This window comes from Schistocerca serialis, chromosome 1, assembly GCF_023864345.2.
Source record: "Schistocerca serialis cubense isolate TAMUIC-IGC-003099 chromosome 1, iqSchSeri2.2, whole genome shotgun sequence".
NCBI lineage: Eukaryota > Metazoa > Arthropoda > Insecta > Orthoptera > Acrididae > Schistocerca > Schistocerca serialis.
Window position 1 is genome coordinate 522,783,034 of NC_064638.1, and position 26,885 is coordinate 522,809,918.

The 26,885-nt window shown below is 44.0% G+C and overlaps 1 long non-coding RNA gene across 1 annotated transcript in view; it reads right to left on the bottom strand.

Moving 5' to 3' along the window:
- Positions 1-22,638, bottom strand: part of LOC126457800 (uncharacterized) — a 236,496-nt gene extending 213,858 nt beyond the window's left edge. The window contains exon 1 of the long non-coding RNA XR_007585530.1: positions 22,525-22,638. This is a non-coding gene — a long non-coding RNA (uncharacterized LOC126457800). The remainder of the gene's footprint in view (positions 1-22,524) is intronic.
- Between the last annotated feature and the right edge of the window lie 4,247 nt (positions 22,639-26,885).

A 26,885-nucleotide genomic window follows, 5' to 3' on the forward strand; every position in this document is an offset into this window, starting at 1 on the left:
GTTTGCTATCGTGATCCACCGACAACGCCAGACAACATGCGTCAGCGCAGTGTCAATGCATGTGCGGACATTATGGAAGGCGAACTACTCGCTGTTGAGAGGAATGTCGTTACACGTATTGCCAAATGCACTGAGGTTGACGGACATAATTTTGGGCATTTATTGTATTAATGTGGTATTTACAGGTAATCACGCTGTAACAGCATGCGTTCTGAGAAATGATACGTTCACAGAGGTACATGTATCACATTGGAACAATCGAAATAAAATATTCAAAGATACCTACGTTCTGTATTTTAATTTAAAAACCTACCTGTTACCAACTGTTCGTCTAAAATTGTGAGCCATGTTTGTGACTATTACAGCGCCATCTATCACAAAGCGAAAAAAGTGGTCCAACTAAAACATTCATATTTCTTTACGTACTACACGAACATGTAATAAAAATTTGGGTTCCTATTTAAAAAAAAAAGGCAGTTGATATCGGTTTGAGCTATGGCAGCGCCATCTAGCAGGCTAACCATAGCGCCGATTTCCCCCTTCAAGCTAGACAAGTTTCGTTCTTTGTAGTTTTTTGTTTGACTCTCAGTTCGTGAGATATTTGACCCGGTCATGATCAATGGACCACCCTGTATAAAGCGTATCGGGAGGACGTGGAGGAACAGTGACGTCATTGTCGTTATGTGAAAACGAAGCGATTTATCAGACGTCCAAAAGGGCATGATCATTGGCTTTCGGGCCAAGAGTGGGAGCATTTCCGAAACGGCTAAGTATGTAAGCTGTTCGTGTGACGCTGTGGTTAAAGCTTACCGTGCATGGCAAAATGGCGCTATTCAAAACCGGTCCGAGGCAACTCAAGTGCACCACGTGCCATAGATAACAGGGGGAACGACGGCTATGAAGATGTCTACTCGACCACACATGAGTAACTGTTGAGCAACTGACCGCCTAGATGAACTAAGTAGCTACCAACAGTTTCTCCTCAGCCGGCCGGAGTGGCCGTGCGGTTCTAGGCGCTACAGTCTGGAATCGAGCGACCACTACGGTCGCAGGTTCGAATCATTCCTCGGGCATGGATGTGTGTGATGTCCTTAGGTTAGTTAGGTTTTATTAGTTCTAAGTTCTAGGCGACTGATGACCTCAGATGTTAAGTCGCATAGTGCTCAGAGCCATTTGAACCATTTGAAGTTTCTCCTCAACGACCGTTCAGCGAACGTTGCTGCATTTGGGAGGCCGCAGTGGGCGTCTGGTTCGTGCACACCTTTTGACTGCTATTCATCGGAGACGAAGGCTGGAATTTGCACTCCAGTACTGCAACTCGACCTTCACTGATTGGCGATAGCTGCCCTTTTCAGATGAATAACGTTTTATGGTCCATCGGACAAATGGGTGTTGGCATGTATGGCGTGGAACGTCTGAAAACAAACACTCTGTAACAAACATTGGAAGGTTCCAGGGCGAAGTGCATTTCCTGGGTGATCTCGTCATTGTGGAAGGCACAGTGGATTAGCACAAGAATGCACCTATCTTTGGGGACCATGTCCACCTCTAAATGCAGTGTGTTTTTTCCTCGAAACGATGGCACATACCAGCAGGACAACGCAACGTGTCTCGCATCCTGTAGTGAACGTGCGTGGTTCTAAGAGCACCAGGAAGAGTTTACCATATTCTCCTAACCCCAAATTCACCGGATTTAAACCCATTGGAGAACCTGTTGGGACAATCTCGATCGAGCTGTTAGCGCCGGGATCGTCCACCGAAAAACAGCGCAGCTGGCTGCGGCACTGCAGTCGGCGTGGCTCCACATCCCTGTCGGCACTACAGAACCTCAGTGGCTCTCTTCCTGCACGTCTCGCAGCGGTCGGGGCTGCAAACGGCTGTTATTCAGGCGTTAGACTGGGAGTTACATTAATGTGACTGGACAGTGTATTTCCGTTACATATTCATCCTGCAGTAGAGATTTACCGACAATCGCCAGTATTCTCATGCCAATTGGTTCAAATGGCTCTTAGTACTATGGGACTTAACTTCTGAGGTCATAAGTCCCCTAGAACTTAGAACTACTTAAACCTAACTAACCTAAGGATATCACACACATCCATGCCCGAGGCAGGATTCGAACCTGCGACCGTAGCAGTCCCGCGGTTCCGGACTGCAGCGCCTAGAACCGCACGGCCACCGCGGCCGGCTGTCATGCCAATTATTTTCTTTTTTACGCTGCAGCATCGTATGCGAGGTCAGCGACACATAAGTGGCGCTTCCAAGCCGTCACGTTGCGGTAAGCTTCTGCAACGTAATTTCTGTTCTTTGGCCAACGATGTTCCTCTCTCCATCTCTCATTGACAGCTGTCCAGCACTCCATCTCCTCACATGTTCTCATCTTAGCAGGTTTATTGCACATTGTTAGCAATTTATCTCTTCGTTTCTTTCTGTGGGTCGGAGTAACTTCTACCGAACGGCAAAACGTCTGATCTCAGCCACTTGAAGCGTTCTGCAGCGTCCTCCCTTTACTCAACGCTCTGCTCTAAAAGATCATCGAAAAATATAGCGTTTACACGCGTTAATTCGTCGACTAACTATATTTTCGTACATGTTTATTAATTTCCTGGTCGCGCATTGGACAATACTATCTGCGCAGAGCTTTCGTATGTCATTCGCATGTCATTCGCAGTATTGACCAGTAGGTTCCGATATAGCCTCCACTGTTTGGTTTATTGCACTGAAAGAAGTAGCCACTTCAAGCACCGGCTTGGTGCGTGTTTTAGCGTGGTACTTCCACATCCTACCTCATCCCTATTTTCTAACGTATTCCGCGAATAATGGGTAGCGGTTATTCCAGGGATATCGCTGTCTGTATAGACGTTGCTTCCTCGTAGTATGGCTTGATACTCATATCAGTTACTCTCCAGCAATGCTGCCGGGAAGTGCGAGTCTGTTAAGGACGCAATTCTTTCCCGTTTACGACTTGCTGTATAAAACCGTTTCTTAAGAAAATTTTTGTGCGGACGTGGGAATAAGTAATGTATTCATATTGACATGATTATTCTCTACAAAAAATGTTATTCGTGTGGTATCATCATTCCCCATGTGAATAGTTAGCGTTGCTGCTTTCGGTGCGGAAAGACCAGCGTTCGACTCCTAGTACCTCAGATTTTTTCTCAGGTGGGAGGTTTGGAACGGGATACAATCAGCCTCGTGACGCCAAAGAAGACCTGCTTGTGCTGACCACATATTCCATGATCATAGATTGCTCATCATACTGCTTTTAAGCAGCAGTCGATCAGTCCGAACAGGCCTAAGGCCTAATACGTGAGTGGTGTTTACGTTTACGGTTCCGTTATTTCAGCGTGCCACAGTATTCCCAAATGGCAGAGTAGTTTCTTAAGCAGTGAATACTCTCGGTGACTTGAACTGCAGTATTTAATGTACTCGTGAAAGTTTCAGACTGAAACATAAATGTGAGGTCGTAATTGAGTGATTACCTTAGTTTCTAGAAACACCCATTTCGAAGAAAGTGCGTGACAAAACGCACCTGGCACTGAACAGCTGTCCGAGGATCGCACTGCGGTCGCCTGCCATCAGTGGAACGGTGTGTCTAGGTCAGGGGCGAGAGCAGCGCCTCGGCGGAGGTCGGAGAAAGCTCGGTCTGCCCCCGGCTGCAGCCAGTGCCGCCTTGCAGTTCTCCTGCTCACTACCCCAATTATGACTAACCCAAAACTACTCTCAGGGGATTCCCTGTTATCCCTGTTATTTGAAATGTATCGAACTGACAAATGTAATCGAATCAGACACGTTTCTAAGAGAAGCTGGTATTAAATACCATCTGACATCTCCGCATAGCTATTTTTGTGATAGCTATGAGTTACGTAAGACAAATAACGGCATCATTCCGTTATCAAAGGGCACTGTAATTCACTACCTATGTTTCTTCAACAGAATGTGTGGCGCAACTGAAAAAAAAAAAACACACACACACACACACACACACTCACACACACAGACGCACGCACGCACACAAAGATTGTGTGTGTGTGTGTGTGTGTGTGTGCGTGTGTGTGTGTGTGTGTGTGTGTGTGTGTGAGAGAGAGAGAGAGAGAGAGAGAGTTCAAATGGCTCTGAGCTCTATGGGACTTAACTTCTGAGGTCATCTGTCCCCTAGAACTTAGAACTACTTAAACCTAACTAACCTAAGGACATCACCACACACATCCATGCCCGAGGCAGGATTCGAACCTGCGACCGTAGCGGTAGCGCGGTTCCAGACTGTAGCGCCTAGAACCGCTCGGCCACTCCAGCCGACCGAGTGTGTGTGTGTGTGTGTGTGTGTGTGTGTGTGTGTGTGTGTGTGTGTGTGTGGTGTGTACGTGTGTGTGTGGGTGGGTGGGTCGGTGGTTGGGTGGGTGGGTGGGTGTTTGTGGGTGGATTTGAGTGTGTGTGTGTGTGTGTGTGTGTGTGTGTGACAGAGAGAGGGGGTACTGGGGGGCACCAGGCAGGCATATTTTTTTCCTTAGTCATTAAATTAATTAATATTACAAGCCTGGTTTTACATGAATCAGAAAAAAATACGAAATTAGCTTTACTTCATACAGTTTGTGTGGACGCTCGTACAATATTTGCCAGAGGTAAAACTGAAAATGCGCAGCATAAACAAACACGAAAACAGTTTTGTAGAGATAGATCACATTTTCCTATTTATAATATGTGTATAAAGACTAAAACGGATGTGTCAGCTTCATATGACACACGTAACTGCAGAACACTGTGAGATTATCCGGAGTAGCAACACAGCACATACATTGAAGTATGACGTAGCTAATTTTGCTCCGCTTGTGAATGTCATTCTACTTGTAAAGCTACTCTCAGCACGACAGGAATCTGCAGGGGAAGAGTGTAACAATATGCCTTCGTAAGAAACCATAAATGAGTTCTCTGGGGTTCCGGCCGAGCATGCAAGCAGCCTATCCACGTGCTCAGATGAATAAATTCGCGAGATGAGCCCTTTATTGTCAAGTGTATTTTCTCGTACGATGAAATCGTGTATTGCACCAACGTAAGGACGTACGAACTCAAGAGAATGTCAGTCAGTGACAATGCTTTCATATACAAATAATTTGTCTTTGAAATTGTCCCATTTCTGAATGGTGTCTCTAGATTTTGTTTGTCCACAGTGTTTTAATTATTCATACCCATTTTCTCTACATCTATATGGAATTTTCTGAATCAGCGGAGATGCCATTATTATTAATATTTTTGTGTGTTGTTTCATTAAGTATTAAAACTGTGCGGTAGAAGCTCTGAAGGAGTTTACACAGATCCATAAAATGGTTAATCTAGGTTAGCACAGTCGTTATAGGCTAAAAGAAATCCGGTGTGGTATGTTCCAAGCTGGACTAGACTATAGCACAAGTTCCACTGACAGTGCCTTAAGGAAAGGGTCATAGAGCAGTCCAGTTTCCCCTCGTTTTGGATGAATGAAACACTTGATTCGTTTAATATTGCTGTTTCTGATTGTTAAAGATAAACTGCATTTATTTTATCACAAAATCACAAGGTTTGAGCCGTCAGGTGATATGTTATTGTGGAAATATCAAAAAACTTGTAATCTTGTGATTAAATAAAACGCACTGTAGGAGAAACAGGAACATCAAAGGAAACAAGTGTTTTATACGTTTAAGACAATGACAAACAAGACTGCAGCAACAGAAACCATAAGAAGATGCAGAATGTACGTCAAATATGAATCTACTAACACAAAATAGCTGATACCGTCGTGCGAGACAGAATAATAAACCAAACCCTACTGAAGTTAGCACAGATAGTGGTGAAAAGCGTTTGGGTAAAACTAATCGTACGTTGTTTTGCTTAAGGAGGAATTTTACTCCTATTATTCCGTACTCTCTGTGTATTGTTACTCATTCTGTGATACAGTTTCGTCGCAACAAATGTCCAGGATGAAAAAAATTAAATACATAAATTCAAGAAAGACACTGAAATATTATCACATGGGAAGACATTGAAGTTCGTACGTGAAGATAACGACTGGTCATCCCCCAAATAGGCACAGACGCACCTGAATTCACCGAATGGGATGGCAGACTTATTAAGCCGCCCATTTTGAATTCAGGTAAGCGGAGCCCAAATTCCCGTCCAGACATCCATACTTAAGTTTTTATGACGTCTCTAAATCTATTCAGGTTGATACTGGAATGATTTCTTTGAATGGGCATGGATGGTTTCCCTCGCAATCCTTTCCAATCAGAACTTGTTCTCCGATCCTCATGACCTTAGTCGACGGATCATTAAATCCTAGTCGTCCATCCTTCGTCTGCAGGCATCTTTAGTACAAATGTCTGACGTCTGCTGCTACATGATGGCATCTGCCCTCTTCACTGATCGGCAGCCAAAAGGTCACCACAGAATGGAGTGCTTGAGGTAAACGCCACTTTCTGTGACAAGTTTGGTTCAAATGACTCTGAGCACTATGGGATTTAACATCTGAGGTCATCAGTCCCCTAGAACGAAGAACTACTTAAACCTAACTAACCTAAGGACATCACACACAACCATGACAGAGGCAGGATTCGAACCTGCAACCGTAGCGGTCTCGCGGTTCCAGACTGAAGCGCCTAGAACCGTTCGGCCACACCGGCCGGCTCTGTGACAAGTGGTGAGCGCTCGTCGCTCATATACGTACTTGTTAAGGGCAACACGCTGCATTTCGTTCCACTATTATTTGCTTATTGCTAACTCGTTTTCAGCTTGTTAGGCTATCATCAGGTGACAACTGGCTAGCATCTACGAAGACACAAGTGTGTAAGAAACCACAAGTTGAAAAGTAAAGATATCAACAGCTGCTCATATTCTGAGAGTATTTTCTATGTTTTGTCAGAAAACAAGGCTATCACGCACTTGAAAAACCTTCTGGTTCTAGGGGTCGCACCACTGTCTCGTATAGCAGAGGTTGCGGATCAAGTCTCGCTTGTAACATGAGTGCGGATTTTAAACGTTCCGTTACTGGTTTGTCTTGCGTAAATGAAGTAACACTTTCTTCAAACCGAAAGATGTTTTGAACACAGTAGATTAGAAGTGGTATGTCGTTGCCTTCCTCCAATATTTGAAGCGTCGCACCCAACCAGTTACGGGGCAACCCACGGTTTAACGTGGACTCCAAACCACGATGTCACCAGAATTTCTCATATACGCTTATCATTTCCTGACTTCCTAGGGTGAAATACATGATAAGTGACAGAAAAAATCCTAGGAATAACGTAAGGTCATTATATAGAATACAAATAATCATGTCTGTGTTCAAAAAGGGCTATGTGGATTGCAATAATAATGCGATGGGTATAAAACTTAAAAAGCCAAAGTAAAAATACAAGAAATGATTTTCATGTGCGATAAGTGTATGGAAAGCTTCATTTGCTTTCTGTGGAGCATAATAGAACACAGAGCTCCCGTCACAGCCGTCGACGCTCTTTCTTTAGGGAGAATGTTCAGTAAGGTCCTCTCATGTGGTGATAACAGTAGATTGTAGCAACGTGTTCCTAAAACTATCAAGCCATGACACCAGAACGCGTTTCATAATAAGAATTTTACTCGGTCTAAGGGGCTGCAGTCATGGACTGTGCTGGTGGTCCCGGCGTAGGTTCGAGTCCTCCCTCGGGCATGGGTGTGTGTTTGTCCTTAGGATAATTTAGGTGAAATAGTGTGTAACCTTAGCGACTGATGACCTTAGCAGTTAAGTCCCATAAGATATCACACACATTTGAACAAGAATTTTACTGCGGAGTGGATGAATGAATAATTGCTCCTCCAATCGCACTAAAAGTCAATTCATATCATCTGCAACAAATTCAGGAGTTTTTGAAAACTCGAAATCCGATCTCATTAGAAAAACTTCCTTCGCTAATTTTAAGCGTAGAAGTAATAAGTAGCGTTAAACATCCGATGGTTCCCGTGTATTATCACAAAGAGTGGTGCCATGCTGTTACGCCATTTTTATTACTATTATATAAATAAATATAGAATTGCCGTCATTTATACGGACTTGTTACCTACAATTACGCATATTATAGCACAATTGCAACGCTTTTTGCGAAACAGATTCGAAAATTTCCATTTTAAGGAAACCCTTACGTTTTTTGGTGTTCTCATCTGTCGTCACTCGTATTTATCATGCAGAAAGTAAAATAAAATGGCGTGTTTTCGAATTATTCGTTAGCGCTCGATTAGGGCTGTGAGCAAACGTGAGCAGTTGTACAGAAATGCAGCAATAAGACGGACATAGTTTACTGGAACTGCATAGACCTGGAGTTCGGAAAGGAGACCGGAATGACATATATACTATCTGATCAAAAGTATCAGAACGCCTATTACTGGACATTAATATGGTGCGTGTCGCCTTTATGACAGCCTGAACGCTGCTGCAATGAATATCTGTGGAACATAGCAGCCCGTAAACCAAAAGAGCCGATACCAAAGAAGATATATTGAACTGTTGAGTCTGGAGCGTCATCGATGTTCTAACTCATTCCAAACGTTTCCCATTGGGTTCAGTTCGGGATTTAGAGCAGGCCAGTCCATTTCAGGAATGTTGTTGGTCACAGACCATTGTTTCACAGATATTGCTTCCTGGATGCACTGCCATGCTGATGCGAACAGTCCTCGCCTCCGAACTGTTCCTCTACAGTACGTAGTACAAGCACCGTTAAATGTGTCTAATTCTTTAAGTATTTAGCGTCTTTTGTCAAGCAGAATAGGGGACCAAATACTAAGGACGAAAAACACCCACCTACCGTAACACCACCTCCTTCCTACTTCACTATTGTTACTATTCATGCACATGATGGCAGGTAACGCTCCCCATGCATTCGTCAAATCCAAACCCTTCCATTGGACTACCATAAGAAACAGCGTGATTGATCACTACAAACCGCTAGTTTCCCATCATCCACTGTTTACACCACTTCAAGCGTCGCTTAGCGCTGACTGCACAAATGTGTAGTTTTTGAGAAGCTGCTCGACCGTCGTACCGCATTCATTTTAAGTCTCTATACGCACAGTAGTTGGAGTGCTGGTGCACCTTGGAACTCACGAGTGTTTAGTTCCGCTGATTTTTTTTCACTTCGCAATCACATCACCGACAATTGAGTTGGGCAGGTTTAGAAGGGTTGAAACGTCCCTGATTGATTTATTACCGTGGTGACATCCAGTGACTAGTCCACGTTCGAAGTCACTAAGCTCTGCTGGCCGGCCCCTTTCTGACGTCACTGCTTCTCTACTGACAGCACAGTACTTTCCGCCTCACTTTACGCTGGCGTGTCAGTCTCTCGTTACATCGAATGGTCAGTTCCACATTACATAGGGGTGTCTGCACTTTTGTGTGGCTTCTGTACTGTCATATACTTTCTCGAAACCATGGGACACGCTACAGTGTCGAACAGAATTGTTAATCTCGCTGTTTCTTGATTCAACGAGTAGTTATTTCACAGGAAATTCCTAACAACGCAGTGTTGTCGATGTTTTGTGACTGAGCAGCTTGAGTGAGTACAATCCATATTCTAAAGACGCTGGAACGCATATGACGCCCGGAAAAATTCACAAATATTTTGTGAGGAAGGGAATGATCGATACATTCCGAAAACGTACCTGAATCTGTTTCATCGCTAAAAGAAAGTAGTTATATGATGTGTTACCGACCACCCAATTGCAATTCTTGTACGCAGTGTCAAGAAAAATCGTCGAATTTCGTTTAAAGCACTCCTACTTCACTGTGTCAGAAATATAAGGTAACCGTTACCATTTTTTATCGTTTGACAGACCCTGTGAGCAGCTATGTGATTCTACGTGACTCGTTTAACGGGAAGTAATGTTATTTATGGATTCTTCCATTACTTCTTGGTAGAACAATTTCATATTTAAGGTTGAATAACAAGTGCACTGTTTATGTTCCGCTGATTTTTGTTTATTTCGGACTAGTTTTCGGCTTATTAGGACGTCTTCAGGAAACAAGTGACTAGTGTCTGGCAGTGACACTGGTTCTTAGGTAACCAGTTACCTAAGAACAAGTGTCTCCTCCAGACGCTAGTCACTTGTTTTCCGAAGATGACCTAATAAGCCGAAAACTAGTTCGAAATAAAAATCAGTGGAACAAAAACAGTGTACTTGTTATTCAACCTTAAGAAAGGGGAGTAAATTTGCTGTCGAGCGCCGCTTGATTGGATCGAATAGGCTGCACGCGCAACAGCTGTGTAAAGCATAATGCATGACAATGGCTGTGACATTCAGCCGCTAGGTTACCGGACCGTATCGCATAGCTTCTCAGTGCGACGAATCTTCTTCTTCTTCTTAATGTTCTTTTGCCTCTTCCCATTTCTACTACGGGGTCGACAATTTTATATGTGTTGCAGCATTGTTAGTCATAGGAGCTATGGCTGACGCCACCGCTCCGTCTGTAATGGAATCTGTGTACCTCATCCGTCTGCATCTAGAGTAAATCTATTGTCAAGCGTGAGAAAGTTTTCTAAATGTTCGCGCGGCGTGTATCTGAGGCGAGACGCGAGTATCAGCCCGGTACTTACCTATTTCGAAGTGAGACACCGCCTAAAAACCACATCCAGACTGGTTGGCCCTCGTCGTTAATCCGTGAGGCGGATTCGATCCTTGACACCTAGCCTCCCCGTATCTCGGAGGCGGAGCTTTACAGCGCCCGTCTATACGTGAGTGTCTCAAACGCTAGAAATGATTCTTTTATTTTTTACGTTTTAAGTTGTCTAAATAAAAGCTCGTGATTAACGAAACAGTTAAATCTCTCTCATAAAAAAAAAGGTGACGGACCATGACTAGATCCCGGAACATTCCATTTCCCGCTGACCTATCCAAGGCGGCTCAGAACTCACCCTCAAGGCACCAGTTCTGCCAATGTCTCTTCGACGCAATTTCTTTGAGCAACGTTAATACCGCATGTTATGAAGAAAAGCTCCTGTGAAGCTTGGAAAGAAGGAGAGGGGTCCTGGCAACTGTGTGAACGGAATGAGAGTCGTCTTTGGTCAGGTAAGTCACTAAAAACGTTGTCCGCGAAAGGCAAGCTCATAGGTTCGAATTGCGGACTGACACATATTTTTAATATGTCGGGAAGTTTATACTGTTGAACTGCATAAGAAGCGCACACTGATTTCAATATAAACCACACCGATCACAATAAGGAGGTCACTACGGTCAAGAATCTCTTACAGAAGGATAAGCACAACAGTGTCTGTCGTGAATGTGTGCCGTACGAACTACCAATAAAAGTAACTGCGAACTTTCTACAGAATAATTAAACCCCGGATGGATTAGAGAGACATTTAGATCAGATTTAGATATCATTTGATTAGTTTTGTTATACCCAGACATGTTTCAGCACTTTCTGTGCTATCTTCAGTGGGCTTTATTTATTTTCTTCCTAAAAATTATTATTACATATCAACATATTGATTTGAAGCACTTCACACATACAAACTCTTAGTCAAAATTTATGGTTGTTTACATATAAAGACACAAGATATAGAGTCGAAACATTACATGTTGAATGCTTATCTTATGCTGAAAATTAACTATTTGTTCACATACTGGACATGACAAGGTCATTTATGATATGCATTCTGCAATTTCCTATGTGCAAACAACGAAACATTTTCCATTTTTCTATTTTCAGTCATTTCAGACAGAAATTCGCTGCGGCTCCCCTCCGTCGGAGGTTAGAGTCCTCCCTCGGGCATGGGTGTGTGTGTTGTTCTTAGCGTAAGTTAGTTTAAGTTAGATTAAGTAGTGTGTAAGCCTAGGGGCCGATGACATCAGCAGTGTGGTCCCATAGGAAGTTACCAGCGGAAATTCGCTGTATTATTTCGCGTTAGTCAGCGAGCTACTTACGGTTTTCTAATGCCATATTATTTCGTTCCAGTTTTCGACGCGTTAAAAGAATTATTTCTTTTGTTATTGATGTTTTTAGTTATCACACATGCATTTGTTATATGTGCTCAGAAATACATTTCATGTACTGTTATAGCCAGTGACCTCACCCGTTATTGCTATATCAGTTCATTTGTTTTGTTGCGTGTTTGTTTGGATAGTGGCGCGCGATTTCAAAGTATTGCTGACAGTCGGTATGTTTAGTTTGGTGTGTGCGTGTATCTTCAGTGTAGAGGGTAGTCAGTGTTATTTGGAGCGGTGGGTGTATACAGTCCTACTGTTGGCGCAAATCATGTTTTATTGCACAGTGACCTATATTGGTTTAGCACATTATTTGTTTGTATTATCGGTATTTGTACATGATAATTCTTTGCTGTTTTAATTCTTGGTGCGTGCTGTTACTGGTTTTAAGAATTTTAAAACCAGTTTCTGTGTTCATTGGATGATGAGTCTGTGCCGTTAGGTGATCAGCAAATGTTGTGTGGAAGTTATTACTTTTTGATGCTCTAAAATGTTTTGTATATTTACTAGTTAAATTCCTACATGTTAGGCTCATATATACATATTGACAACACTCACAAATTGATTGGTTGATACCAGGTTGGTTATATTTATCAGTGTTGGTGATTTCTTGTTACAAAAGCTGATAGATTATGCAAACTGACTATTTATGGCAGTATTTGTTGTTGCAAGGATAGATTACCACGAATGTTTCCATTTAGATGGTCTATCAGCAGCAGATGAATCCCGTGTCGTGTCTGCTGCTGAATGCATGCAGTAAATGTAAATGCCGTGTGACTGTGGCCTTCCGTCGGGTAGACCGTTTGCCGCGTGCAAGTCTTTCGATTTGACGCCACTTCGGCGACTTGCGCGTCGATGGAGATGAAATGATGATGATGAGGACAACACAACACCCGGTCACTGAGCGGAGAAAATCTCCGACCCAGCCGGGAATCGAACCCGGGCCCTTAGGATTGACATTATGTCGCGCTGACCACTCAGCTACCGGAGGCGGACAATTCAGGCAGTTATCATGCACTACAAACAATAATAGCTGCACAGTGGAAAACGAAGGCAGATAAATTTGTGTTAAGAAGCAGGTGAGGTAATGACGCAGTTTACGCTACTGCTGTTGGACAAAACTAACTGAGGTAAGTGGAAGAAAACGTAGTTACAGGAGCAAAAATACGAAGGGAACAGGTAAATAGATACCGTCTAAGGACTGCATAAGTTATAGCTCTTCAGGTCGTAAGTAAACAACTGTAGAATGGATTAGCCACAATATTTAGCACCGAAGTTTGGTTGTGGGTAACCGAATCCACAGCGAATCTGTTGGTGTTTAGCAAATGTATTCATAATCACAATGCGTTTAATTAATACAGTTATACACTATGGATATCTTCAGATATCCATAGTGTTGTGAATATAGTAACTGAATGCTGCTATTAATTCTACCCAAACAGCCACAGGGCGGAAAAGAGTTTCCCTTCTATAGTTCCATAAAGTTTGTCTATCGCACACTTGATAATCACACACATTTTTGATAAGGTGCACTATAACAGAAATGTGGTAACGCAATAAGATATATCCAATAGTATTTATTAAGAGTATGTTACAGAGTAGTACTTAACCTGATGCAATGAAATCTAAATAACTTTTCTGCTTCTAGGCAGTTTATTGTATCATCACTATGACTGAATGTAGTTAGACAAACACTTTTGATAGTACACTTACTCGATAAGCAGCGACAGCTAAGTCGGACAGTAGTCTTCAGTGGACCACACTAAGCGATCTGCAGGCACTGAAATCAACTAACTGCTGGTTTACAGCTGTGCGCCGGCCGCGGTGGCCGTGCGGTTCTAGGCCCTTCAGTCCGGAACCGCGGGACTGCTACGGTCGCAGGTTCGAATCCTGCCTCGAGCATGGATGTGTGTGATGTCCTTAGGTTAGTTAGGTTTAAGTAGTTCTAAGTTCTAGGGGACTGATGACCGATGTTAAGTCCCACAGTGCTCAGAGCCATTTGAACCATATAGCTGTGCACGTCATGTTTTGGTGCCTATCGGCGGAAGAATTTCCCTGTCCACCAGTACAAGGCGGTAGTAATTCGCCGTTGATAGCGCTTTCTACAGTAGCTGACCACACTATCGGTGGACATACACGACGCTCTGGAGAAAGTGGCCGGAAGCAGAAAGAGGTCCAAGTCTATAAGCGCCATCTGGAGGCTGCTTCTTGGGTCTGAGTGTGGTGGAAGTCTCTAGCGGTATTTGTTATGTGTCTCTTACTTGGTCCACAACACACAATCTATTGGTAGATGTCGTCTAGCATTGTATCCACTGGGTGCCACAGAGCTGATGGTCGTATTTTTAAGATATTACCACACGAAAAGTAAATGCAACTGTTTTTGTTCTGCTGAACAAACACAGTGTACTTCTAATTCAACCATAAATATGGAATTGTTCTACCAAGAAGTAACGGAGGAATCCATAAGTAATTAAATGTAACGATAATATTAAAATGGATAATAGTGGCTTGCTAGGAACAAAAGTTAGGAGACTTTACTGTAGAAGAAGCCAAGTCTCCATCCAGAAAGGCATTTTTGTTTACGGTGGTTTCCCTAAGACGCTCCATGCATATGCCGGGAGGGTTCTTTTGAAAAGTACACGGCCTGTGTCCTTCCTCCATTTCTCCGATACGAGGCTGATCTTCGTCTCTAATTACCACGCTGTCAACAACACGTAAAACCCTAATTTTTCCACCTTCCTTCGCAGTTGCTAGGACAGAAACGTGGGGTAGCCACAGTAGATGGTATTGGACATGTTAGAAATGTGATGTACAGGATGATAGGAGAAGAATGAAGGAGAGAGGTACTGCAAAGAATAGCGAGTAGAAAAGTAGATCGAAAACACGCGAAGAAACCGCAGGTTGCAATGCTACAATAAAAGGCATTGAGAAATCAGACCCTAAGCCATTGAAATGGCTGCAGTGCGAAATTGTAGCTGGAGACAAATAAGCTTATCGAGGTTGTTGTTAAACATAGACCCTACGAAAAGCTGTAAGGAATCACACGAGCTAGGAAGGGATTAAAGAGAGCAATGAAGCAGCCGAAAGAGTAAGAGAATCTTTACAGGTATAGAATGCTGCTAAAGGATTTCAGTGAATTTTTTCCACTTCCCTATTTCCACAGTAGTCTTATAGTTTTAACAAAAATACAGACAAGATCTTACTAACATCCTCTGTTTATGTAAATACAACCAAACGTCCATATATTTGACTGTGATTAGGTTCTCGTGAGGAGAAGAGGGTTACGATACCAAAAATTTTAATTTACTTAATTTAGAAAGTGCCTCGCTGGGTACCCGCCACAAAATGTTGTACGAGGTCATTTTGTCTTAATAAACGTCGATAGAAAGATTTTATCAGTCAGCTAGAATGGCCTAATGTTATAAGAATTTACCGAGGAGGTGAACCAGGTCCAGTTGTCAGTACTGTCGAAGGTCTATCACGTCCACTCGCAGAGCGCCGGTTCCTCGTGTATTGTAGCACCGGCAGACTAACACAGCACAATATGTACATCGCTGACCGTTGAGTTCTCACCTCCTGTGAAGCATCTGATGAAATTTCCTTAAAATAATTACACTTAAAACAGTGAGTGAACACCTTCTTTAAACGAGGTAAAACTTTACATGGATAGTGAAAATAACAAAGCTGAGATATGTTGGAAGATCCATACTCACCTTCACATTTCCACTGAACTGCGCATTTCACATTCGTATGTTACTGGGAAGTACAGCGGTTCGTATTGTGTTAAGAGCTATATATCAGATCCCACGTGAAGAAGTCCGACCAAATATTTACCGATTTCCAACATTTTGCAAACGGGAAATAATTTGGTAACTTTCGATTTCGTCACGTTACATTTAACTGCGATGAACTAATCACCATCACTTTGTCGAAGGCCGCGCGGAGTGGCCGCGCGGTTTGAGGCGTCATGTGACGGATTGCGCGGTCCCTCATGCTGGAGGTTCGAGTCCTCCCTCGGGCATGGGTGTGTGTTAGTTGTTTTTAGCATAAGTTAGTTTAAGTAGTGCTTAAGTCTAGGGACCGACGGCCTTAGCAGTTTGGTCCCTTAGGAATTCATACACATTTGAACTTTTTCCTTTTCGAAGTGCGCTGTAAGCAAATTAAACCGAGAAAGGATCCTACATGTGACTGACGAAGGCAGTCATCATATACGATTTGATTTCACAGTTTGTGAAACAACGGGAGAATTTCGTTGATGTTTCCTACTTCGTTGCACTGACGATAGACCAAGTTACCTGTTGTCGGGTGCCTGAAAAGCATGACACTGGATTGATGTAATGTGAGACCGGGTTACCTACATTCGTTGTAAGTACAACATTTATTGATCCCTAAATACGAGAAATAGCTAGAAAGGTAAATGTATTTACTATTGTGGAAAACAATAGGACGAAGTCGAGCCTGTTGTGGATTCCTCATGGTAGATACCATTACGGTAATCCGTCAGTGATGGTCTTCCGCTCACACGACACTTTCTGTTCCATGTGAGAGAGTTCAGTGATATCTGGAAACATATTGTAAAAATGAGATGCAGAGAGACAGATGAGTATCAAGACTGAATAAGACAGTCGGTCTTGCCTCAATACAATAAGAAAGCGTCTACGACTCAATACATCGTGCTTAGTAAGAGTTAGTTGCCTTTAAATATCATACTTAACCGGGAAACGTGAACTATTGACAATTATTCTGTTTATTGACATAAAATACTATTGATATAGAATTGTATCTTGGCAGTACACTTGGCGGTGATCACAGTCCTTTTGATTAGGTGGAAGGGAGGATGGACTTGAGAGCCAGGAAGGGAATAGCAAGTACTGGCAACTGACGATTTACAGATGTTTAAGGACTGTCTCTCTCGCCGACAGCAACTACTTGGAGCAAACAGGTTTCCACGAGCTATATGATAGCGTGCCTACAAAAGTGCACATATCCACTAACTAAGCTTTACGGACCATTAAATATACACAAAACAGCCACATTACATGTAGCTGTGAGATAAGCTGCAGATCTTCACTTCAATGAAAATAATTTTCTTGTAACTCCGTTATCGAGGCAATCGTTGGTTTCATTATTTTTCTTCCAAAAGCTGACCTTTTCTAAATATCGACCTGTCGAAGACAGTTATACTGGATTCAATAACTTTCGACCGAAAAAAGTAAATAAATTGTATTTCACTCTGCTAAGAGAATGCTTTCTGCAAACACACGCCGTAAAAATGTCACAGTAAGGCTTTAATCTCAGGACGAACTCCCACTATAGCACTCGGACGGCCAAATCAGTCCAGTTAAGTTTTGTGGTCGGCGTGAGCCGCTTGCCCCAAGTCGATGCGCGGAAATCACTTGAGGCACGCGAACTACGTGGTGGCCTGGGGCCTTGTTCTCACAGGTAACACTTCCGCGTTTTGTTTAGCAGGCGACACGAAACTCGTCTACCGTTAAATATGGCACTACAGTTAACGTAACTGTGCTAGAAAATTAAATGAGATTATCAAAACCATCGTTGAGAATTGGGAACAACGACGAAATGTCTCGTCGTTTTGGCAATACTTCAAGGAGTAGTGTTTGAAGTATCTTCCTCCGACTTGAGTATGAACAGTCACATGTTTAAATTTTCAACATAAATCATATAAAAGACAAAAATACAAAAAACTTTGCAGGCCTCATCCAATACTCCCGTTTACACATGCTGTCATTCGCGTAATATAATGGATTCTGCGTCTCCCGAGCGAAAAAAGAAATGTTCTTTGACAATATGTACGGCATATTAGAAAGTAAAGCCCATGTAATGTTTGTACTGAGACGTGTTCTTCAAATGCAGTGACTACTTTCTACATTGTAATTTATCCACTCTTGTCTTCTTTCCCTAAGCTGGTGTACTACACAATAGTAAACAAAAGCTACCAAATGTTGTGATATATTGGACACATTACATTACTGATGAGCAGTTGAGCTGACATTTTTGATCAAATGTTTGAGCAGAATGGCCGGCCGGTGTGGCCGTGCGGTTCTAGGCGCTTCAGTCTGGAACCACGTGACCGCTACGGTCGCAGGTTCGAATCCTGCCTCGGGCATGGATGTGTGTGATGTCCTTAGGTTAGTTAGGTTTAAGTAGTTCTAAGTTCTAGGGGACTGATGACCTCAGATGTTGAGTCCCATAGTGCACAGGGCCATTTGAACCATATCTTCTTTCCCTAAGCAGGTGAACTACACAATAGTAAACAAAAGCTACCAAATGTTGTGATATATTGGACACATTACGGTACTGATGAGCAGTTGACCTGACATTTTTGATCAAATGCTTGAGCAGAGTGAGAACAAGACTCTTTATAAAGTACACAATGGGTTTGGTCCGAATTTTCATAGCCAAACGAAGGGTAGGACAAATTTGCAAAAAATATTTAATTGCTTGAAAGTAATATGGGTAATCAAGAAAAAATTCGTGATCTGAGGGAAATTTGCTCATTACATGTTGTATATCCAGCGGTGTCCGCCCCGATAGCTGAGTGGTCAGCGTGACGGATTGCCGTCCTACGGGTCCGGGTTCGATTCCCTACTGGGTCGGGGATTTTCTCCGCTCGGCGACTGGGTGTTGTGCTGTCTTCATCATCATTTCATCCCTATCCGGCGCGCAGGTCGCCCAATGTGGCGTCGAATGCAATAAGACTTGCACCAAGGCGGCCGGACCTGCCCCGCCAGGGACCTCCCGGCCAATGACGCCAAACGCTCATTTCCATACATCCAGCGGTCACAGGCCCAGCAGAACATGCTGCTTCCAGAAACTGCCTCCATACCTTTCTGTTTTGTGCTCGGTTCCACTAGGTGTCATCATTCCCCACGGCCGTCAGATCCTTCGCATGGTCGTCCATCCAGCGCCGCCTTGGTCGTCCCATGGGGCCACTGGACTTCTGTTTCCCCTCAAGTGCTTTCTCCAACAGTATTTACTCTTTCATACGAGTTACGTGGCTTGTCCACTGCAACTTTTTGCTCATCAGTTTCTGCAGTATTGTTGGTTGTTGCATCAGGAGGTACATTTCTTCATTCTTCCTCCTTCTCCATTCTCCTTTATCTAAGATTGGTCCCCATATCTTCCTCTTTACTCTTCTTTCGGATATTAATAGTTTTTTGTTTTCTCGTTTAGTCATCCTCTAGGTTTCTGAACCGAAAACGACAGCTGGGCACATCACTGTGTTATAAATTCTCATCTTAGTATTCGATGACATTGATTTTGACCAGAGCGTCACGCTGAGGGAATACGTGCCTTGCGTTCCCATTTTTGTTCTTTCTTTGGTGTTAATTTCTATATTGTTGTTGCTGGTAAACCAATATCTAAGATATCTGAACTGGTGAACTCTGGTGAACGTTATACCATCTATCTCAAGAAAGTCTTGCTGCTCTTGTCTTCTTCCTAATACCATAAACTGCATTTAGTCTTGATTCACCTTTAGCTTATACTTCTGTGCGTAGCTGTCCATTTTCTCGTACATTTCTTACAACTCATGGTTTGAGTCAGTTAGCGGTACTACATCATCTGCACATGCGAGACAGTTGAAATTACCATCCATCTGTATCCCAGCCCATTCCTACTCCTATATTCCCTTATCGCTTTCTCTCAGATGACACTGAACAGAACACGTGAGAGAGCATCCCCTTGTCTGATACCCGTCCCAGTCTCCAAAGTTTCTGGTGTGAAACCTCGGAAAAGCATTGCTGCCCTTGACCCATCCATACAAGTTTGCACCGTTCTCACTAGACACTCAGGGATTCTGAACTCACGCAGTGCATTGCGTAGGCTATTCCTGCGGACGCTGTTGTATGCACGATAAAAATCGACGAACAGACTGTAGTTATCTTTATCATATTCCAAGAGTTTTTCAGACAATTGTCTTAATGTGAAAATGTGATCTGTTGTCGTCGGTTCGGTCGAAACCAGCTTGGTATTCCTGTATATTGTAGACTAGTTGCAGTTCCCTAGTGTTCTACCAATGAACCGAGGTCTGCCATCTGCTTTACCTACGACTGAGCCTGTGTGATTGTTCAAATGTTCAAATGTGTGTGAATTCCTAAGGGGCCAAACTGCTTAGGTCATCGCTCCCTAGACTTAAACACTACTTGAACTAACCTATGCTAAGAACAACACACACACCCATGCCCGAGGGAGCACTCGAACATCGAGCGGGAGGGGCCGTATGTGATTGCTCCATTATAAATTTCCACAAATAACTGCACCCAGATATTCGCATGAGTTGATTGATTCCAGTTTTGACTCACTGATACTGCAGTTACAGTATATAATGTTTTCTTTACATTTGGTGAAGTGGACAGTTTTACATTTCTCAATATTTAAAGCAAGCTGTCAGTATTTGCACCACGCTGAAGTCTTATCAAGATCTGACTGAATATTTCTGCAGATTTTTGCAGACGGTATTTTGTTACAGATATGAAGCTGTTCTTTTTATACACTGCTGTTACGGTCGCCGTAGACAAATTCAGTCACTTGATGTTCAGAAACTCAACTGCATCGACGCGTTTCGAGCAAACTCATCTTCAGAATATCAAAGGAGGCAGGGAGCTTCATACACACGGTATGACGTCATGTAAAAGAACTGATGTTGGAACATTCACATGGCGTCAAACCGTATTTATGAAGCTCCCTCACTCCTTTGATATTCTGAAACTGCTGAACATCAGGTGTCTAAATTTTCCTTCAAAGACCATAACAGTAGTGTATGAAAAAAGCTCCATCTCTATAAAATTGTTGCATGCACTTTATATGATGATAGATCACATCTCAGATTCGTTGCAGCTACCTTTATCACCAGCAAAAAGTTTGAGGTTACTATTAATACTGTGTGGAACGTCATTAATATACAACACGAACAGTAAAGATCCCAACGCACTTCCCTACGGCTCACCTGAAGTTATAGCAAGCAGTTAACGTTGTAAGTTACTCACATATAGATAAAGACATCAAAGCTATACCCCCCCCCCCCCCCTCCTCTTCTTTCCTGATATGCGCCAAACATATTTACGACCATTCCTGCTGCTCTTCTTTGTTTGTGTTCAATATCCCCTGACATTCCATGTCATTTAGGCAGAAATCCTGCAAATCTATTTCTAGGTATAAAAGGCTTGTGTGTGTACGCACTGACAATCTTTTTTCCATGACCACTCACTGTCACCCACTCGTGATTGTGGCGGTAAACAGCCCTTGGTTTCCTGCTGTTAGTAAGGGAGTTTGGTTGTTGTGCGTGACAGTGGGTGAGTGTGCCGAGCGAGAACCCGCGAAATATGGAGCAATAAATCCTCCTAGGTAAAACTGTATACTCTGTGACTTCATTGTACATAATACATGAGAAAATGTGTTTACTGTTTCATTCGTGCCGCGTAATACGATGATTGCGCGGTTTTGTCATTTTGATAGCGACATGTAATACCAAATAGATCAGTTTTTAATCTCTCACCGCGTTTTCGTCAGTCACACGAACACCCTTATTATCATCTGGGTTGCCCTTCACCTTTAGATGGCTGCAGTTTCCAGTTAAATTAGCATACAGCGTGAGCACCAACAAAGCTCAGGGAGCAGACATTCACATTCATAATGAATCATGTTCATATCACGGACGACTGTATACAGCGTGCTCACATGGTGGCTCTCCTACACATTTATTCGCTTGCAGTCCGAATAAGGAAACTGCACATGTAGTCTATAAGCAAATATTGTGAAAACAAAATATTATACTTATACATATGGAATGAAAAATAAATGCCTACTGAAATAAAGGAACTTCAGTTCTTTTTCAGTTTCATTTAAATAGTATTGTATTACAATATTACGAAACTAGGATTGGCTCCGTGGTGTTACTCCCGGTTAAATATGTCGGCGTAACATAATGTTAATGCCAATATGTATGTAACAGGGTGAGGATTGTATAAGCAAGTATATTCATTAAGACGGAAACGCTTAAAGTTCGTAAGTCATACATTATTTAACTATATGTAAGAACATGCATTGCTCCATGTTTCGCTGATTTTTGCCCACCCCACTCGCCTACTGCCACGCACCACGACCAAACAACCTTACTAACAGGATAACTGCATTGATAACATTATTAATTAAATATACATGTGTATGCACCTCGTATGTAGAATGGTACTCATGCCTTGTCCCATGCCATGCATTCTGGCCCGGGCAACGCCGTGTTTCTCAGCTGGTAATATGTAACATAATTAGGCAAACCTTAGGACTTTATGAAACAAGTGCATTCGCAACTTTTTCTTGAAACATCTGGTGTTAATCTTGGTGTTAGTTGTTTACTAGCGTTCAAGAGGACGCCAAGTGTATATCCCTACGAGGTTTATAAATTTAGGTACGAAGGTAAAGAGAGAGCAGCCTGATCTCTCTGCGTCCAGTAGATACACAAATAACACAGAGGACGACCGGCAGCTGTACCGGTCGCGTAGGAGAACAGCGGACGTCCGTGGGGCGCGTACTCACCAAGCAGTAGCGCCAGCAGCAGCAGCACAACCAGCAGCGGGGACGCCCGCATGGCGAACTCAGCAGCGAGGTGCGGCTTCTGGCGTGCTGGCACCGCCTCCGAGGTCAGCCCGGCACTGGCGGCTCGCGAACGCCCAGCCGCCTTCTTATACGCCGGCTGCAAGCAGTCGCAGCGCCGCATCCTACATCATCTCCGGCGGACCGCAGATATCATCCCGTAAGGAACTACCTAACTTTGTAACCTTTCTGATGACGATGGCGCCAAGCTGCGATCGAATTGTAAACATTTCCGCCTCCTGTGGCATCTGGATGCGCACGCATACCCGAACACTAGTGCATGGCTTGGACAAAAATATGGAAATGCCGTGAGAAATGCAAGCTTGAACATAAATGCAGACGGTTGGCTGGTTTGGGGAATGGGACCAAACAGCGAGGTCATCGGTCCAATCAAGTAAGTAAAGGATGGGAAAGGAAATCGCCCGTGCTCTTTCAGAGGAACGATTCCCGCATTTGAGTGAAACGATTTAAGGAAATCATGGAAAACCTCAGACTTCAAGATGAACATAATTATTCCAATCCCAAAGAAAGCAGGTGTTGACAGATGTGAAAATTACCGAACTATCAGTTTAATAAATCACAGCTGCAGAATACTAACTCGAATTCTTTACAGCCGAATGGAAAAACGTAGAACCTGACCTCGGGGAAGATCAGTTTGGATTCCGTAGAAATGTTGGAACACGTGAGGCAATACTGACCCTACGACTTATCTTAGAAGATAGATTAAGGAAAGGCAAACCTACGTTTCTAGCATTTGTAGACTGAGAGAAAGCTTTTGACAATGTTGACTGGAATACTCTCTTTCAAATTCTGAAGGTGGCAGGGGTAAAATACAGGGAGCGAAAGGCTATTTACAATTTGTACAGAAACCAGATGGCAGTTATAAGAGTCGAGGGACATGAAAGGGAAGCAGTGGTTGGGAAGGGAGTGAGACAGGGTTGTAGCCTGTCCCCGATGTTATTCAGTCTGTATGTTGAGCAAGCAGTAAAGGAAACAAAAGAAAAGTTCGGAGTAGGTATTAAAATCCATGGAGAAGAAATAAAAACTTTGATGTTCGCCGATGACATTGTAATTCTGTCAGAGACAGCAAAGGACTTGGAAGAGCAGTTGAACGGAATGGACAGTGCCTTGAAAGGAGAATATAAGATGAACATCAACAAAAGCAAAACGAGGATAATGGAATGTAGTCGAATTAAGTCGGGTGATGCTGAAGGAATTAGATTCGGAAATGAGACACTTAAAGTAGTAAAGGAGTTTTGCTATTTAGGCAGCAAAATAACTGATGATGGTCGAAGTAGAGAGGATATAAAATGTAGACTGGCAATGGCAAGGAAAGCGTTACTGAAGAAGAGAAATTTGCTAACATCGAGTATTGATTTAAGTGTCAGGAAGTCGTTTCTGAAAGTATTTGTATGGAGTGTAGCCGTGTATGGAAGTGAAAGATGGACGATAAATACACTCCTGGAAATTGAAATAAGAACACCTTGAATTCATTGTCCCAGGAAGGGGAAACTTTATTGACACATTCCTGGGGTCAGATACATCACATGATCACACTGATAGAACCACAGGCACATAGACACAGGCAACAGAGCATGCACAATGTCGGCACTAGTACAGTGTATATCCACCTTTCGCAGCAATGCAGGCTGCTATTCTCCCATGGAGACGATCGTAGAGATGCTGGATGTAGTCCTGTGGAACGGCTTGCCATGCCATTTCCACCTGGCGCCTCAGTTGGACCAGCGTTCGTGCTGGACGTGCAGACCGCGTGAGACGACGCTTCATCCAGTCCCAAACATGCTCAATGGGGGACAGATCCGGAGATCTTGCTGGCCAGGGTAGTTGACTTACACCTTCTAGAGCACGTTGGGTGGCACGGGATACATGCGGACGTGCATTGTCCTGTTGGAACAGCAAGTTCCCTTGCCGGTTTAGGAATGGTAGAACGATGGGTTCGATGACGGTTTGGATGTACCGTGCACTATTCAGTGTCCCCTCGACGATCACCAGTGGTGTACGGCCAGTGTAGGAGATCGCTCCCCACACCATGATGCCGGGTGTTGGCCCTGTGTGCCTCGGTCGTATGCAGTCCTGATTGTGGCGCTCACCTGCACGGCGCCGAACACGCATACGACCATCATTGGCACCAAGGCAGAAGCGACTCTCATCGCTGAAGACGACACGTCTCCATTCGTCCCTCCATTCACGCCTGTCGCGACACCACTGGAGGTGGGCTGCACGATGTTGGGGCGTGAGCGGAAGACGGCCTAACGGTGTGCGGGACCGTAGCCCAGCTTCATGGAGACGGTTGCGAATGGTCGTCGCCGATACCCCAGGAGCAACAGTGTCCCTAATTTGCTGGGAAGTGGCGGTGTGGTCCCCTACGGCACTGCGTAGGATCCTACGGTCTTGGCGTGCATCCGTGCGTCGCTGCGGTCCAGTCCCAGGTCGACGGGCACGTGCACCTTCCGCGACCACTAGCGACAACATCGATGTACTGTGGAGACCTCACGCCCCACGTGTTGAGCAATTCGGCGGTACTTCCACCCGGCCTCCCGCATGCCCACTATACGCCCTCGCTCAAAGTCCGTCAACTGCACATACGGTTCACGTCCACGCTGTCGCGGCATGCTACCGGTGTTAAAGACTGCGATGGAGCTCCGTATGCCACGGCAAACTGGCTGACACTGACGGCGGCGGTGCACAAATGCTGCGCAGCTAGCGCCATTCGACGGCCAACACCGCGGTTCCTGGTGTGTCCGCTGTGCCGTGCGTGTGATCATTGCTTGTACAGCCCTCTCGCAGTGTCCGGAGCAAGTATGGTGGGTCTGACACACCGGTGTCAATGTGTTCTTTTTTCCATTTCCAGGAGTGTAGTTTGGACAAGAAGAGAATAGAAGCTTTCGAAATGTGGTGCTACAGAAGAATGCTGAAGATTAGATGGGTAGATCACATAACTAATGAGGAGGTGTTGAATAGAATTGGGGACAAGAGGAATTTGTGGCACAACTTGACAAGAAGAAGGGACCGGTTGGTAGGACATGTTCTGAAGCATCAAGGGATCACCAATTTAGTACTGGAGGGCAGCGTGGGGGGTAAAAATCGTAGAGGGAGACCAAGAGATGAATACACGAAGCAGATTCAGAAGGATGTAGGCTGCAGTAGGTACTGGGAGATAAAGAAGCTTGCACAGGATAGGGTAGCATGGAGAGCTGCATCAAACCAGTCTCAGGACTGAAGACCACAACAACAAGATGGAAAACCCAAATCAGGATGGCCGGACACGAGTTTGAACTGTCGTCCCTCCGAATGCGAGTCCAGTGTGCTAACCACTGCGCCACCTCGCTCGGTACATGCAGATGCTAGACTAGCCTACAGGTGGCGCCGTTGTATTTGACCACGAACTACACCTATGTAATTCCTCAACACATTGCAAGTGTCAGTGTTCTGTACAGCTGTGAGCGCATTACGCCGGAGGTCAGTGCATTGGAACGCAGGCAAATTGTTGGTGCTCGTCTGGTGGGTGCTTCCGTATCCAAAGAAGCCAAAGTGTTCGGTGTTCCGAGAGGCGCTGCATCGAAGATTTGCACCGCGTACCGGAGAAGAGTAAAAACATCGTCCGCTGCGTTACAACACTGACGAAAGTGTGCTGAGCGAACGTGACGGATGATCATTGAATAAGATTTTTTGAAATATAACGGGACTAGGCCTGCAAAAGTCACTGCAGAGAAAAAACTACGAAGGTGGCTTCATAACCAGAGAATTCCAGGGCGATCCAGCCGCCCAAAACCACTCATTAGTAATGTAAACGCGCTAACAGGAGAACGTGATGCCGAAGGCATAAAACTTGGTCTATGGAGCAATGGGAGAATGTTATTTGGTCAGATGACTCTTGTTTCATCCTGTTTCCAACTCCTGGTCGATTTTACGTCCCAAGAATGAAACGTGGCAGGGCTTCGTTGATGATTTGGGCAGCCATATCGTGGTACTCTAAGAGCCCCATGGTTACTGTGCAAGATCGCATTACTGCCAAGGATTAAGTGACCATTTTGGCTGTTCAGGTCCAACCCTTGGTGCAATGTGTTCTAAGGCGACCGGACCCCTATTCACACAGCTTTCATCATCCAGGATTGGTTTTGTGGATACGAGGATGAATTGTCGCAGCCCCCCTAGCCACCCACCGCAGTCAGCAAATCTTAACATTAATGAGCCTTTGTGATCTACTTTCGACTGAACGGTTCGTGAGGGAGGGGTGGAAGGGGATGTCGACAGGAGGGGCATCGGGTCGCGCTTTAAATTAC